General features: G+C 38.7%; 1 pseudogene; it reads right to left on the minus strand.

Moving 5' to 3' along the window:
• Nucleotides 1–622: 622 nt before the first annotated feature.
• Nucleotides 623–2232, minus strand: LOC105863828 (ARL14 effector protein pseudogene; annotated as a pseudogene).
• Nucleotides 2233–15447: the final 13215 nt, after the last annotated feature.

The following is a 15447-nucleotide window of genomic DNA, read 5'->3' on the forward strand; positions in this document are numbered from 1 at the left end:
TCTTAATTAACCACCCCCTAAAGTGTTAATACCACAGATACAGTATCTGTTTATGTATTGCATGTATACTTATGCTTTATGCATAAGATGTTTTTTGTCCCCCAAAAGAAATTTTCATTGAGAATTCATGGTATAAACAATGAACGGTTTACAGTATTAAAACATCTTTTTATTTTAATAAATGGGCAGAAGAGAAATATATTTTAGCACTTAGATATGTATATTATATCCAAAATAGTTTAACATTTAACTGTCAGTTGTATTAAAATCAGTTTTCCCTGAAGTAGGCATTGTTCCCAGCTACAGGCAGTCCTCATTTTGCCACAATAATGTGGTACCATAAAAATGGCCATGCAAAGCAATTTTAATTATCAACGGAGAAAAATGTGATTGTCCTATGACCTTTAAAAATCTGTCAAAATATTAAAAACTAGAAGCTATAAATGTAGAACAAAATTCAAAAAAGTTTAAAAATAGTATGTTGTAATTTAAAATGTTAGAAATATTGAGAATTAAACTGTCTTATTTCACTGTAAAAACTAAGAGTAGTCTAAATAGTGCTTGTCTTTTTTTTTTTTTTTTTTGTCTGACACTGAGTAAAAATCTTTTTTATACAGTGGCAAATTATCATATTCAAGTTTGGATCAGCTTCTACCATTTTATTTGATCTTTCAAGGTTGTAAAATATTTCCGTATCCACATTATATATCCTTTAATGTGATTTTTTTTTTAACTACCACTTCCTCTGGGATATATTTATCTTTTTCATCACAACCACTTTCCTCATTTATGTTGATAAGTTTGCTTTCACTAAGTTTCTCTGGATGTATGTCTAGAGTCTCCAGAACAGAAGCAATACAAACATCCCTATGATCAGTGATTTCTTGTGCAACTGTTAATATTCCACTCAAATTTCACTTCCAGCATTATTTTTCATGTCTTTGCTCTATTTTCATTTTTGTTGGCTCTTTCAATTGTCCACTTTTGTAAAATGTCAAGTGGGTGACTAGGAGACCACAAACTTTGCTATGAGTGAATCAAGTAACAGATGCACACGGACCAACCACTGGCAGAATTTGAAAGAAGTAACACGATTGGTCACTGATCATGAAGCACAGCTGTTACATAGTGATCTGTGGACTAAAGAGCTAGCAGAGAAATTTGCACTTCATGCAGTTACTCACATCTAATATACTGTAGTAAGTGAAATTTGAATCATGCTGTTTGGAGACTGATATTCTTTAAGTCATGGTCACTGAAATTTTTGCCTATAGAAACCATGCAAATCAAGGACTGCCTATATACCCTAATTGTTTACACAGGCCCAGACTGTCTTAATGCTGACTTCTGAGAAATAGCCCATCTTAACTGCCTACCAAATAATGAATTTTAAAGCACTCAAAATGCAAAGTAGTGCACGCTGAGTGGATATTGAGGTGGTTTTCAAATTGTTGTCATTTGGCAATCAAGCTTACAATGTATTTTAAATGACAGAATATTAGAAATAGAGAGAGGACCTTTAAAGACCCCGTGGTTTGATACTACAAATTATCCAGCATGTTTATTATGAATTATTTCTCCTCCTTCAATTTCGATTTGTTCATATAGCCACTTGCGGTCACAGCGGCACTCAGCTCCACATTTGGTAGAACCGCAGGCAGGACAAGCATAGAAACATCCTAAGCAGTCTTCATCAAGGCAGTCACAGAGGTCCATCCCACTGAAAATCAGGAGACCCTGGCTATCATACACCTTACTCTTCGCTGGTCTCACTTGTCTGTCTGAACCAGTGGTTGCATTTTTTCTGAGCCTTCTTTTTTCTCTTTTACCAGTTTCTGGAGCAAATTCAGTTTGCTTTCCTGGATTTGTAAACTGTAATGACCTCAAAGCTTTAGCAGTTCTTCCATCTGATTCAGGTTTTCTTCTCTGGCGGTCCTCAGCATCAACATCCACACTTCCATTGATTATCTGTGTACACTTTGGACAAAGCTTCCAACCAGGTACAAGCTGTCTTCCAAATTTTGCACTCAGAAAAGTGGCATCATCTAAGTCAATTACATGTAAATTTTTTTTGGCTAGTTTTTTGTGTATGTTAAATGGGTCACAACATGACTTCTGCAAATCCTCAAATCTGTCAATGTAAATTTTTACGTGATGAAAGCAAATTGTATTGTTCCCAGCCAGTGTCATTCCAGTTCTAAGTTGAAGTAAGAGCATGTCATTTGATGACATGTATGTTATTTTTAATAAATAACATTCTCTTACATTTGGGGCGCTCAAAATATTTTTTTCTTTTTTTTTGTTTTTATTTTCTTTCTTTCTTTCTGTTTTGCTTTCTTTTTTTTACTATTAACAAACCTAGTGAGCATCCTTAACCACAAAATGTTTTCTGTTCTTTCATTTGTTTCCTTTTAATAAAATTTCAGAAGTAGTATTACTGGGTCAAAGCCTTTAGACGCAGGAGACTGTTTGGGTTTGTGCCTAGAATGCAGTGGATGGTAAGAGAGTGGGGGTCAGGAACTGGCACACACGGAGCACTTAGTATATTTATCTACATCGTGCAAGGTGCTTTGCCATCGCTTTCTCATCGAATTCTCACAAAAACCTTAGGAGGTATACATAATCTGCATTTTGGAGGGAGAAAAAAAATCAAGAAAACAACAAGAAAGGTCAAGTAACTTGTCCATTGGCACACGAGAAGTAAAATGGCAGAACCAAGATGTGGACCGGTGTCTGTCCAGCCACAAAGCTTGTGATCTCGAAACTGTAGCACACTGCCCCCCAGAGGGCAGTTTGAATGATGCAACTGAAATATACCCTCTTCAAATATCTTCTCCACAGTTCCTCTTAAACTGTACATGTTATCTGGGCAGGGACAAATTACGCTTTTCTCACCCTTTTCATCGAAGCAAGAGTATCAGAGTGGCTTTGGTCTTATAGCAAGGCCTGAGGAACAGAGGTTAGACTCTAAGATAGTGTGGGCAGTGTTTGCCTGAGGAGAGGAAGAAACTCTCTTTCTCACCTATGTTCATACTTCTTAAATTTCCTCTCCAGTGAGATGGGAGTTCCCTTTTTTCCCTTGCTTCCCTTCTATTAATGGATCTGTGTGCTTTCTGCTCCCTACCCAACCCCTCTGACTTTTCTCCAACTTGAGTGTTGTCATTCAAACCAGCTGTTGAAGAAGAGAGAACACTTCCTAACTCATTCTATGAGCTCAGTTTTACTGATACCAAAGCCACATCAAGGCATCACAAGAAAAAAAAACATACAAATATCTTATGTGAACATAGATGCAAACATTTTCAATACAATACTAGCAAATTGAAGTCAATGGCATATTTAAAAAAACCAAATGAGCAAGTGGTATTGTTCCCAGGAATGCAAGGTAGTTTAGCATAGGAAAATGAGTCAATGTAATATATCACATTATCAGAAGGGAGGAATAAAAACACATGATAACTTCAATTAAGGCAGAAAAAGCATTTGACAAAATTCAACCACTTGTTCTTGATAAAAACTTTCAATAAACTAAGAGTAGAAGGGAAATTCCTCAGAATGATAAAGGACAGTCATGAAAAACCCACAGTTAACATCATACTCAGAGATGAAAGACAGAAAATAGCCCCTTAAAATCAGGAACAAGATGAGGATGCCTGCCTTCACCACTACTATTCAACATTGTACCAGAAGCAATAGTCTGATCAATTCAGCAAGAAAAAAATAAAAGGTATCCATAGTGGAAAGAAAATAGTACAACTATCTCTATTTGTACATGACATGATCCTGTACATAGAAAATCCAGGCTGGGTGTGGTGGCTCACACCTGTAATCTTAGCACTCTGGGAGGCTGAGGTGGGCAGATCGCTGAAGGTCAGGAGTTCAAAACCAGCCTGGGCAAAAGTGAGACCCAGTCTCTGCTATAAATAGAAAGAAATTAATTGGCCAACTAAAAATATATAGAAAAAAATAGCCGGGCATGGTGGCGCATGTCTGTAGTCCCAGCTACTCAGGAGGCTGAGGCAGGAGGATCGCTTGAGCCCAGGAGTTTGAGGTTGCTATGAGCTAGGCTGATGCCACGGCACTCTAGCTGGGGCAACAGAGCGAGACTCTGTCTCTAAATAAATAAATAAAGAAAGAAAGAAAAGAAAAGAAAAAGAAAATCCAAAACAATCCACTCAAAAGTACCTATAAGAGCTATAAAAAATTCAGCAAGGTTACAGGGTAAAAGATCTACATACACCAGCAACAAAAAATCTGAAAAGGAAATTAGGAAAACAATTTCACTTATAATAGCATCCAAAAAAATAGGAATAAATTTAACCACAGAAGTAGAAGACTTGTACACTGAGACCTCTAAAACATTGCTGGAATAAATTAAAGTAGACCTAATCAAATGGAAAGATATCCTGTTTTCAAGGATTGCAAGACTTAATATTGGTAAGATGGCAGTACTACTCAAAGCAATGTGCAGATTCAATGCAATCCCTATCAAAATTCCAATGCCCTTTTTTAGAGGAATGGAAAAGCGAATTCTAGAATTAATATGGAATTGCAAGGGGCCCTGAATAGCCAAAATAATCTTGAAAAAGAAGGACAAAATTGGAGGACTCACACTTCCCTATTTATTCAGCCATCTAAAGGAATAAAGTACTGATACATGTTACAATGTGGAAGAACCTTGAAAACATTATAGTAAGTGAAAGAAACCAGACATAAAAGTTTATATATTGTATGACTCCATTTATTTGAAATATTCAGAATAAGTAATCCATAGGGACAGAACATAGAATGGTGGATGTCAGGGAGGAATGGGAAGCAACTGCTTACTGGGGACAGGTTTCCTTTGTGGATGATAAAAATATTTTGGAAGTAGATAGAGGTTGTAGTGGCACAACACTTTCCATGTACTAAATGCCACTGAATTGTTCACTTTTGAATGATTAATTTTATGTTATTTGACTTTTACCTCAATAAGAAAACAATTAAAAATTTTGTGACTCAAAGAATAGCATCAAGAAAGTGAAAAGATAAGCCACAGAATAGGAGAAATATTTGCAAATCATATATCTGATAAGGGCGTTGTATCTAAAGTAATGAACTTTTACAACTCAACAGTAAAAAGACAAATAACACAATTAAAAGGTGAAAAAGTTATATGATCTGAAGGGAAACCAGAGTATATACACAGTTAGAAATAGGCAAAGAATTTAAAAGACTTTTCTCCAAAGAAGATATACAAATGGCCAATAAGCACATGAAAAGAGGTTCAACATCACTAGTCATTAGGGAAATGCAAATCAAAGCCACAATGAGATACCACCTCATACCACTAGGATGGCTATAATCAAACAAACAAGCAAAAACAGAAAATAACAACTATCAACAAGGAGGTGGAGAAATTTAAATCCTCATACATTGTTGGTAGAAATGTAAGGTGGTTCAGTCTCTTTGGAAAATATTTTAGCAGTTCCTTAAAAACTTACACATAGAGTTACCAAATGACCCAGAAATTCTACTCCTACATATATACCCAAGAGAAATGAAAACATATGTTCATGAAAAAATGTTCATGGCAGCATTATTTATAATAGCCCAAAAATGGAAACACCCAAATGTCTATCAACTGATGATAAACAAAAGGTGATATATCTATAAATGGAACATTATTCATTTTTTAAGAGCCAGTTCAAATCTGTAAAATCTTTTCTGATCCTTCCTCACTCTGACTACAAAAATCATTGACCACTCCCTCCTTTATTTTCCCACAGTACTCCATACTTGTGTCAATAATGTTTTGCTATACTTATGGAACATGAAACCATCTACCACCACACAGATTTCTGCTTGCATCAATATGATTTTACTAGTCTACTGTCTTCATCAGCATAACTCTACTATTCCAGGAAACTTTTGCCTAGAAAATTAAAAGTTGCAAATAAACCTTATAGTCCATTCCAGTAACGTACTGAAAGAACCATCAATTCAACAGAAAACATCAACCAATAGGTAGACCCAATGGCTCTTTGAACCACTCTCCTCAAAATCCTCACCTCCTGGGTCCAACAATTTTAAACCATGTGTCTTGATCCTTAGCCCCTTCCCATTGAAAGACATGCTTTAAAACAGACTTTAAGATCCCATAAATATCCCAAATTCACCCTTACCACTTGTAGATACTAGTAAGTCTCTGTTAAGGTAGTGCTATCCCTAATTGCAGAGAGAATAAATTCAGCTTTGACTCATCAACAGGTTGTTTTGGTGATATTTTGGAGGAAACAGAATCCAATATTTATTTACATATTGATATCTGTCTACTAAATTTTGAGTTCCTTGAGAGCACAGACTATGTATGCTTCATTTTTTAATTCTCCATATCTAGCATATTTCCTGGAATATTAGAAGGATTTAAAGCAAGAATTTTATTGAGTGAAGAGTGAGAGAACCCAGAGGGTGCTAGGACACTTAGGAAGCTATTAAAATAAAATAGCCTAAAAAAGATAAAGGCTTAAATGAGGGCAGTCCAAGTAGAGAATAGGATGAAAGAGATTTGGAAGGTAGAATTCATGAGACAGGCATAAAATTTATTTGGTGGATAAAGGAGAGAGAGGACAGAATTAAAACTGACTTTGGAATTTCTGTCTTGGGTGACTGGGTAGATGCCCTGATAACTCTTTTAATGTGGATAATTGATTTAATAGGGAGAGCAAGTGTTGGGGCAAGATAATAAAGTCTATTTGGGCATTTAAGTCAAACTCAACAGTATTTTTATACTTCTATAATGCCATTCTGGTTAAAAAGCACTGAACTTGGAGTTAAGAAGCCTGATTTATGGTCCTGGTTTGACTGATTTTAGGCGCTTTACCATTAGGTCTGTGCTTTGTTCTCTCATCTTTAAAATGAGACGAGATGATCTCTGAGTATCATTCCTACTCTAATAGTCTTGGATAGGATGATGATACAGACCAAGTCTTTAGTTTAATCTGAAGTAGATACACAAGAGAACAGCAGAGGGCATCATTATATAAAAGGTAGACTTGGAATTTTAAAAAGCAGTCTAGGCCGGGCGCTGTGGCTCACGCCTGTAATCCTAGCTCTTGGGAGGCCGAGGCGGGCGGATTGCTCAAGGTCAGGAGTTCAAAACCAGCCTGAGCAAGAGCGAGACCCCGTCTCTACTATAAACAGAAAGAAATTAATTGGCCAACTGATATATATATATAAAAAATTAGCCGGGCATAGTGGCACATGCCTGTAGTCCCAGCTACTCGGGAGGCTGAGGCAGAAGGATCACTCGAGCCCAGGAGTTTGAGGTTGCTGTGAGCTAGGCTGACGCCACGGCACTCACTCTAGCCTGTGCAACAAAGTGAGACTCTGTCTCAAAAAAATAAATAAATAAATAAAAAAATAAAATAAAAAGCAGTCTAAAGAATGGGCCAACACGTTCAGGCTATAATGGATCTTTAAAAAACAACCTTATCCTTTTATAATATTTTATAAAATTAACCAAAAATTTACATATGGGTTTTTAAATATATGATTTGGATTTGTGCTCACCATAATTATGTGACCTGGACAGGAGCTAGATTATCCCACTTTATGAATGAAGGAACAAGCTCTGAGAGGCTACCAAGGTTTCTATGTTCCCTGCAAGATGTTCTCTTAAAGAAGGTATGAGAAGAGCATTTCCATAGCTACCAGTATAGGGGAAACAAATGAGAAATACATAGACAACTAAATGTAGGATATAATGTCAGATAGTGATAAGTACTGGAAAGAAAATATAAATTAGGGTAAGGCCATAAAAAGTGATTTTTTGTTTGAAAGGGGCATGAGGACTCTCATTTTAGATACCGTGGTTATGGAAAGCTTTTCTGAGGAGGTGACATTTGAGCAGAGGCCTGATTAAGAAAGGAAGAAAGCAGGCCAAGCACTCTGGGAGGCCAAGGTGGGTGGATATCAAGATCAGGACTTTGAAGCCAGCCTGAGCAAGAGGAAGACTCTGTCTCTACTAAAAATAGAAATAAATTAATTGGCCAACTAAAAATATACAGAAAAAAATTAGCCAGGCATGGTGGTGCATGCTTGTAGTCCCAGCTAATCAGGAGGCTGAGGCAGAAGGATCGCTTGAGCCCAAGGTCAGGGATTTGAGGTTGCTGTGAGCTAGGCTGACACCACGGCACTCTAGCCTGGGCAACAGAGAACAGAGTGTCTCAAAAAAAAAAGGAATAAAACCATGTGAAAGTTTGAGAAAAGAGAATTCCAGGTCGATGGAGTAGTTAGTGAAAAGATCCTGAGGCAGGAATGAGTTTGGTGGTTTGGAAGAACAAAAAAGATCAATATGTCTAGAAACAGAGTGAGTAAGGGTAAGGTGAAGTGGTGGGAGATATGGTTAGGTAGAAACCAGGGCCTGGCAGGCTATAGTAAGCAGTTTGGTTTCTATTCTGTGATGGGAAGTCATTGAAAGGTTTTGAACAGGAGAGTGACAAGATCTTTGTTTTCAAATCATCACTCTGCTTAGTGGAGAATTGACTGAGGGTCACATGAGTGGGTGATCGGTTAGAAGGGGAGTTAGGAAAACTAGTTAGGAGGCTATTACAGTAAACTTAGCAAGAAGAGCTGTTGGCATGACTAAGATGAGAGTGGTGAAAGTGGAAGCTGGTAGTTAGATTTTGGATACGTTTTAAAGATAAAGCTGTCAGAACTTGCCAATGGATCAGATGAAGAGTAGTAGGTAAAGAGAGGAAGCAATGATAATTCATATATTCTGGGGCTTAAAAACACTTGGCAAGATGAGTAAGAATGGATGTAGGATTTTTGGGGTGGTGATATGGAAATCAAAGTTTGTGCTACATCTCCCTGAATGTGCTAAAAACTATTGAATTGTACACTGTAAATGGGTGAATTGTGTGATATGTGAATTATGTCTCCATAAAGCTATTACCAAAATAAAGAGCGTTTGTTAGACCTATTAGATACTTCTTAGCCATCTACTAAGTGGTTGGATATATGAGTCTAAAGTTCAGGGAGGAGGTTGAAGCTGGAGATATAAACTTGGAAGTCATCAGCATGTTGATGGCATTTATTTTGGGTTATCTATTGCTGTGCTAAAGGATGCCCCAAAACTTAATAGCTTAAAGCAACAACGAATTATTATTTCTCATGATTCTGTGGGTTTCTCATGATTCACATAGTTACAATTACCGGAAGCTCAGTTGCAGCTGGTACATGCATGTCTGGGGCCTTGAGGCTGGTTGTCATCTGGGTGCCTCAGTTCTCCTTCATGTGGCATCTCTCTCTCCACATGGTCTCTCATCATTTCCTTATGTAGCACAAGCTTCATACACAGGAGCTGGCTTCCAAGAAAACAGAAGTTACTACACCTCTTAAGGCTTATGTCAGAATTGGCACATTCTAATTTCACTGTATTTTACCACATTCTATGGGTCAAAGCAGGTTATAAAGCCAGCCTAAATTCAAAGGGGAGGAGAAATGGATTCCACCTCCCAACATGAGGAACAATGTACACATATGACAATGGAAAGAATTGCTGGTGGCCATCTTTGTAGATAATGCATTGCAATATTTAAAGTCATGAGATTGGATGAGATCACTAAGGGAGTGAGTTCAGAGAGACATGAGATTTGAGGATTGCATTCTGGGATAGTCCAATGATAAAGAGGAACCAGCAAAGGAGCCTGAGAACTAGTAATTTATGAAGTGTAGAAATACCGGGAGATGGACCTAGGTTCAAATCCTGGCTCTCTGCTTGCTAGCTGTGTTACCTGCTAGACCCTGGGTAAATTTCTTAACCTCGCTAAGCCTCAGTTTCCTCATTCACAAAATGAATATAATAATAGTACCTACTTTTCTCTCCCTTTTCTTTATCACAAGACAGAGAAAGAATGAATAAATAAATGAAAAATAAAATAAAATTGTCCTTTGGATCTAACACAAGGAAGCCATTGGTGACTTTGGAAAATGGAGTGTTGGGAACAGAGATAAAATGGCTTTGAAATGAATAGGAGCTTCTTTCAGGAAGCTTGTCTGCAAAGGAAAGAAAAGGCAGGGGGCTAAAGTGAAACAAAGTGCCAACTGTGAAGTTTCTTAAGAAGACAGTAAATATTGGAGCAAGTTTACAATGCCCATGAGAAGGAGTTAACAGAGAAGAAGTGGCTGAAATCACAAAAGAGAGAAGGGATGACAGGTAGAACATGGTCCTCAGTGTATGAAGAACATGGGCTCCATGTATGGGTGGGATGGTTAAGTTTGGGCAGGAGACAGGATTCCTCTCCTGTCACATCAGGATGCAAAGAAATAAAGGAGTGCAGATACAGATAAACTTGGCAGCATCTGTTTTCTTAGTGTCTAGAAGAGGTGGTCTATGTTGGACAGAGGACTGCAGTGGAGTAGGGTCTAATAAAGGTTGAAGGAGTGTGACGAATGAAAGAGACTGCTGAGGAGGTGGGGCACATCAAAATGTGGTCCCATGTTAAGGATTCAGTTGAATTTGAAGATCATATCTCATCAATGGGTATGATTATCTCCAGCACAGCTCTACACTCCTGAGGAAGGAGCAGAGATGGCAGGTGGAGTGGAATGAATGATCTGGGGTTGGGTTTTATGGGATAGATGCTTAGCTAATGTGAATGCTGCCTTTTAGAAAGACTGAGAATAAGAAATCACATAGAAGGTCTGTGCTGAGCTTAAATTCTTATTCTTGGTAAAAAAAAAACAAAAAACAGTGACCTAGAAATGTTTAGAAACTGATGAAGAGGGAATTGAAAATTTTTAAGCACCTACCATTTACCAAGGCCACAGGATACATATGTGCTTTTTCTCATTTTCAACCTCACAACAACTGTGAAAGTCAGGTAGAATTCTCTTAGTTTTACAAATGAAAATCATCTAGGCTCAGAGAGGTTAAGGAACTTGCCTGAGCCTGGTTTTCTTGTTGTGCTTCCTTGGGAATGTGAAGGCAGACTGAATATTGATGGGGCAGAGTGCATGTTGGGGCGTGATTAGCTTTACGACATTATTTTGAGTCTCCACACATACTTCGCGTTTGGTGTTCCTCTGGGAAATAACAGAAAAAGCCAATCAGGAGGCTTCCCTCGGCCTGCATAAGGGGAATGCACTTATTTATAATTCTGTCTTTTAAGATGCCAGCATTGCTGCTTAGAGACTCCATCTAGCTTTGTTCTTGTTTTCATTATATCTTCTTGTAGAGGACTGCCTCTTCTTTTGCTAGCCCTAGTCTAGACCCTGTCTTTTCAAACCTCATTTAATGGTTCCTCCAATTCCCTTTATGGAATTGTCTCTCTTAAATTTCTCTTTAACTAGGATCAGGATGAAATTTCTTACTGATATATCTTTATATCTGGTTAATGACATCACTGTTCCCTTCCTCGCTGGCTTCCTGACATAATTACAAAGGGAATTTCTCCATTTTAGGGAGAAATCAAGATACAGTGTCAGCATAACCAGGTTTGCAGGATGTTTGCTCATACTAAGTCTCAGGTGTGCATGATCAAGCAACTGAAAAATCCTGACTTAATTTCCTGCTGGAACACACCTTCGTCTTTAGTGCAGGATGATAGTCAAAATACAAATTACTACCTGTATTGGCCTACAGCAACCAATTAGAATGGACAGTGGCTTAGTTCTGGAGCAGGGTCCCTGAAGCTCCTTGTTGAGCCAGGCCTTAACTCTTTAGTTGTCGGATCATTAGAAGTATAGAGTAGAGTAGGAAGGGATGTGTCAGCCAGGTTGTCAAGTGGAAATCTTGGACCAGTACTGCTTACCAACCAGTATGCAAGGATTTCAAGAATTTAACAACTGGAACAGACTCATTGGGACCGACATGCTGATTGTAAGCACTGTCTTAGTGGCCATAAATGCTGTCTAGGGGTGTTTATTATCAGAAATGTTGCCTAGGGGTGTTTCTGGCAAGAAAGCAAGAAGATCAATGCTTTCATCCTAAAAACTCAAAGACATGAAAAAATTTTAAAGATATTTTTTTTTTCTTTTCTACATCATGAGGACATTAGTGATGCCATAGCCTTTTGCTCAGGACTATTCATTATAAATTGTTTTTAAGACAGAGTCTCACTCTGTTGCCCAGGCCAGAGTGAGTGCCATGGCATCAGCCTAGCTCACAGCAACCTCAAACTCCTGGGCTCAAGCGATCCTCCTGCCTCAGCCTCCCAAGTAGCTGGGACTACAGGCACGCACCACAATGCCTGGCTAACTTTTTGTATATATATTAGTTGGCCAATTAATTTCTTTCTATTTATAGTAGAGACAGGGTCTTGCTCTTGCTCAGGCTGGTTTCGAACTCCTGACCTAGAGCAATCTGCCCGCCTTGGCCTCCCAGAGTACTAGGATTACAGGCGTGAGCCAACGCACCCAGCCAGGACTATTCATTATTACCTTATATCCAACCTTGCCTTCTTCCAAAGTAAAAGAGTTATTAGGTGGGTACATGGCCACCTAGGCAAACAGTATGTTTCCCAGGTTTCCTTGCAGCCAGCTGTGGTTATGTGATTAAACTATAGCCAATGGGATGAATGCAACTGGAAGAGATATGAAGAACCTCCTGGTCAGACTCTTAAGGGAAGAGGACATCTCCTCCTTCTCCTGCTTCATTCTTGGACATTGCAGAGAGCCCCACTGCTTGGTTCTTGGACACTGCTTGGTTCTTGGACATTGCAGAGAGCCATTTCCATCCATGTGACAAGGTAAATACTGTAAGATTGGTTGAACAATGGGATAGAAGTCTAGATCCCTGGACAGCCTCACACAGCAGAACTGTAGACTGCTTACCTCTAGACTACAAGATGAGAGAGAAATAAACTTCTATTTGTTTAAGCCCTTGTCAATTTGAGTCTCTGTCTCAAACAGCCCAAACTATATCCAAATGTAGCAGAGTTTCTCTCTTTGCTACTCTTTTGATTCACCTAAGTCACACATATGTACAATTAACCCTTGAACAACACAGGTTTGAAGTGTTACAGGCCCACTTATACATGGATTTTGTTCAATATAAGTTACACTGAGTGTGCCTGCCTCTCCTTCCATCTCCTCCACCTCTGCCACTTCTGCCACCCCTGAGACAGCAAGACCAATCCCTCCTCTTCCTCCTCCTCCTCCTCAGCCTACTCAATGTGAAAACAATGAGGATAGACTTCTGTGATGATCCACTTCCACTTAATGAAAAGTAAATACAATTTTTCTTTCTTATGATTTTCTTAATAACATTTTCTTTAGCTTACTTTCTTGTAAGAATACAGTATATAATACATGTAACATAGAAAATATTTGCTAATCTATTGTTTATGTTACTGGTAAGGCTTTCAGTCAATAGTAAGCTATTATTGGTTGAGTTTTGGGGGGGTCAAAAGTTATACATGGATTTTTGGCTGTGCAGAGAGTTGGTGCCCCTAATCCCTGTGTTGTTCATGGGTCAACTGTATGTGTATTTTTGCTTTCTAATTACCAAGTTGAGGACAAGTGATGCTAGAAAGGCACAGTTCCTGAAGTCTGATATTTATTTAAGGTCCATTGTGCCCTCCTATTGAGCAACAGTAAGGAGACCAATCCCTTTTCTGCTTAATATCATTCCCAAGGTGAACCTTAGGTACTGTTAGAGATATTAATCATTTAGATGACCCCAGGTACCTCTTTCAGATTAGGAAACTGGAACTGGAATGGAATAGACCTTGACCTTACTTTCTATAGTATGTAGTTCAAGCAGGGATAGATTCATACTCCTCTTGAGGCTTAATTTTCCCATGAGAAGAAGATGACATGACACAACACATGGAGCAGTGGGAGAGAAAGGAACCATCTGTTTAGCCAGCCAGGCTAACTCAGCCAGCCAGGCCAAGTTGCCCTGGGAATCACTGGGGTAAGAGATAAAACAATTGGAATGGAATGTCTGTTTGCCCAAATTGGGCAACAGTATTAGTGATTCTGAACATTAAATCGTAACCTGATACCTGTTAGACTTAATGCTTACTTTGCTGCAGAGAAGCTGCCTGCTCCCTAAGATAACTTAGAAGAACTGAAAAAAATGAGACTGCACAATATAATAGAGCAGTTCTGCACTCTCTCATTATAGAATTTAAGCTGCAGTTCCAGAGCTGTTTATCAAGACTTTATTGTAAGGTTCCAGCCAGGAATGATGATTTTATAAGCCAAATCTATAGCATCACAGGGCAAGAACTTGGCCCCCAAGTAGCTACCACAAACATTCTCCAATTCCCTTAACCTTTACGAAGTATTTGTTCACATGTGATCTCTTTAAAGCTCACAACAACCCTGTTGTCCCCATCTTGCAGATGGTGAAATTGACGCTGGAATGTTTAAACGATCTCAAAATTACCTCCAGCCAGCATTGTGAGAGACCCAAGACTTGAACCTAGGCCTGTTTTCCTCCAAAGCATAGAATGAAAGTTAAATTCTGTGCTTGAAGTTAATTTGTGAAGGACATGAAATGGGACAGACCTACCTCCATAGGCTAGTTCGCTTCTCAAGTACTGAAGCTTGGAGTTAAGCAGTTAATTAGAGACGTGTTTTCACAGAAACACCCAGTTTCTCTTGATTGTTAAGTGGCAGTTGTTGAGGATGATATTTTAGCATTAATGAGCCTCCTGATGTGCTGTGAAAAGTCCAAAAAATCCAGCCGAATGGGAAGATTGAGCAGAAGCCAAGTGCCTGAATAATCTACAACTTAGATCACCAGCTAGCCTACAAATAAAGATGATTGTATCTCCAGTTGTTTGGAGCTCATCCTGGGGAAACAGATACCTGATTAATGGAAATTTTATTCCAGGAAATAGCTTTACTTCTAGGCACAGAGCTTGTTTATACGTTTACCAGAAAGTATTCTTCTCACTTTAAAGTAATCTACAGGGTCTTTAATGATCTTTTCAGCACTATTCTGTAATTTCCCACACTCTCATCTGAGAGTAATGACAGGAAACTCAGTTTAACATCAACTCAAAACATCAAGAGAAAGGGAAACAAGCCTGTCTGTTTGGTTTGTTTCTTTTAAGGCAAGAACTTCTGCCAATCCAAGACAGAATCAAGACCCTGGGCCAGGGAACTTAGACACTGTATGCTTCATTGGTGATTTGGGAACTAGGGACAGAATAGTCCAAGGTGAGTAGTCCAGGCTTCTTTCCTCTGGGCCCTAATGAGAAAGGTCTGTTGTTTGGGTGCTTAGCTCAGCCTAGTGATTTAACAACAAATAACAGAGAAGGAAAAGGTCCCTGAGGGAGGCAAGATGGAGTTTGCAAAAGAACCTAAGTTTACAAGACAAGCCTCTGGGGCAACAATCAGCTCCTGTGTATATTCACCCTCAAAGGCACATGTTAAGACAGAGCCTGGTGAAACACAGAGACCCTGTCAGTAGTACTACAGAATCATTAAACCAGAGAAGAAATTATA

This window comes from Microcebus murinus, chromosome X, assembly GCF_040939455.1.
Source record: "Microcebus murinus isolate Inina chromosome X, M.murinus_Inina_mat1.0, whole genome shotgun sequence".
In the NCBI taxonomy this organism is placed as follows: domain Eukaryota; kingdom Metazoa; phylum Chordata; class Mammalia; order Primates; family Cheirogaleidae; genus Microcebus; species Microcebus murinus.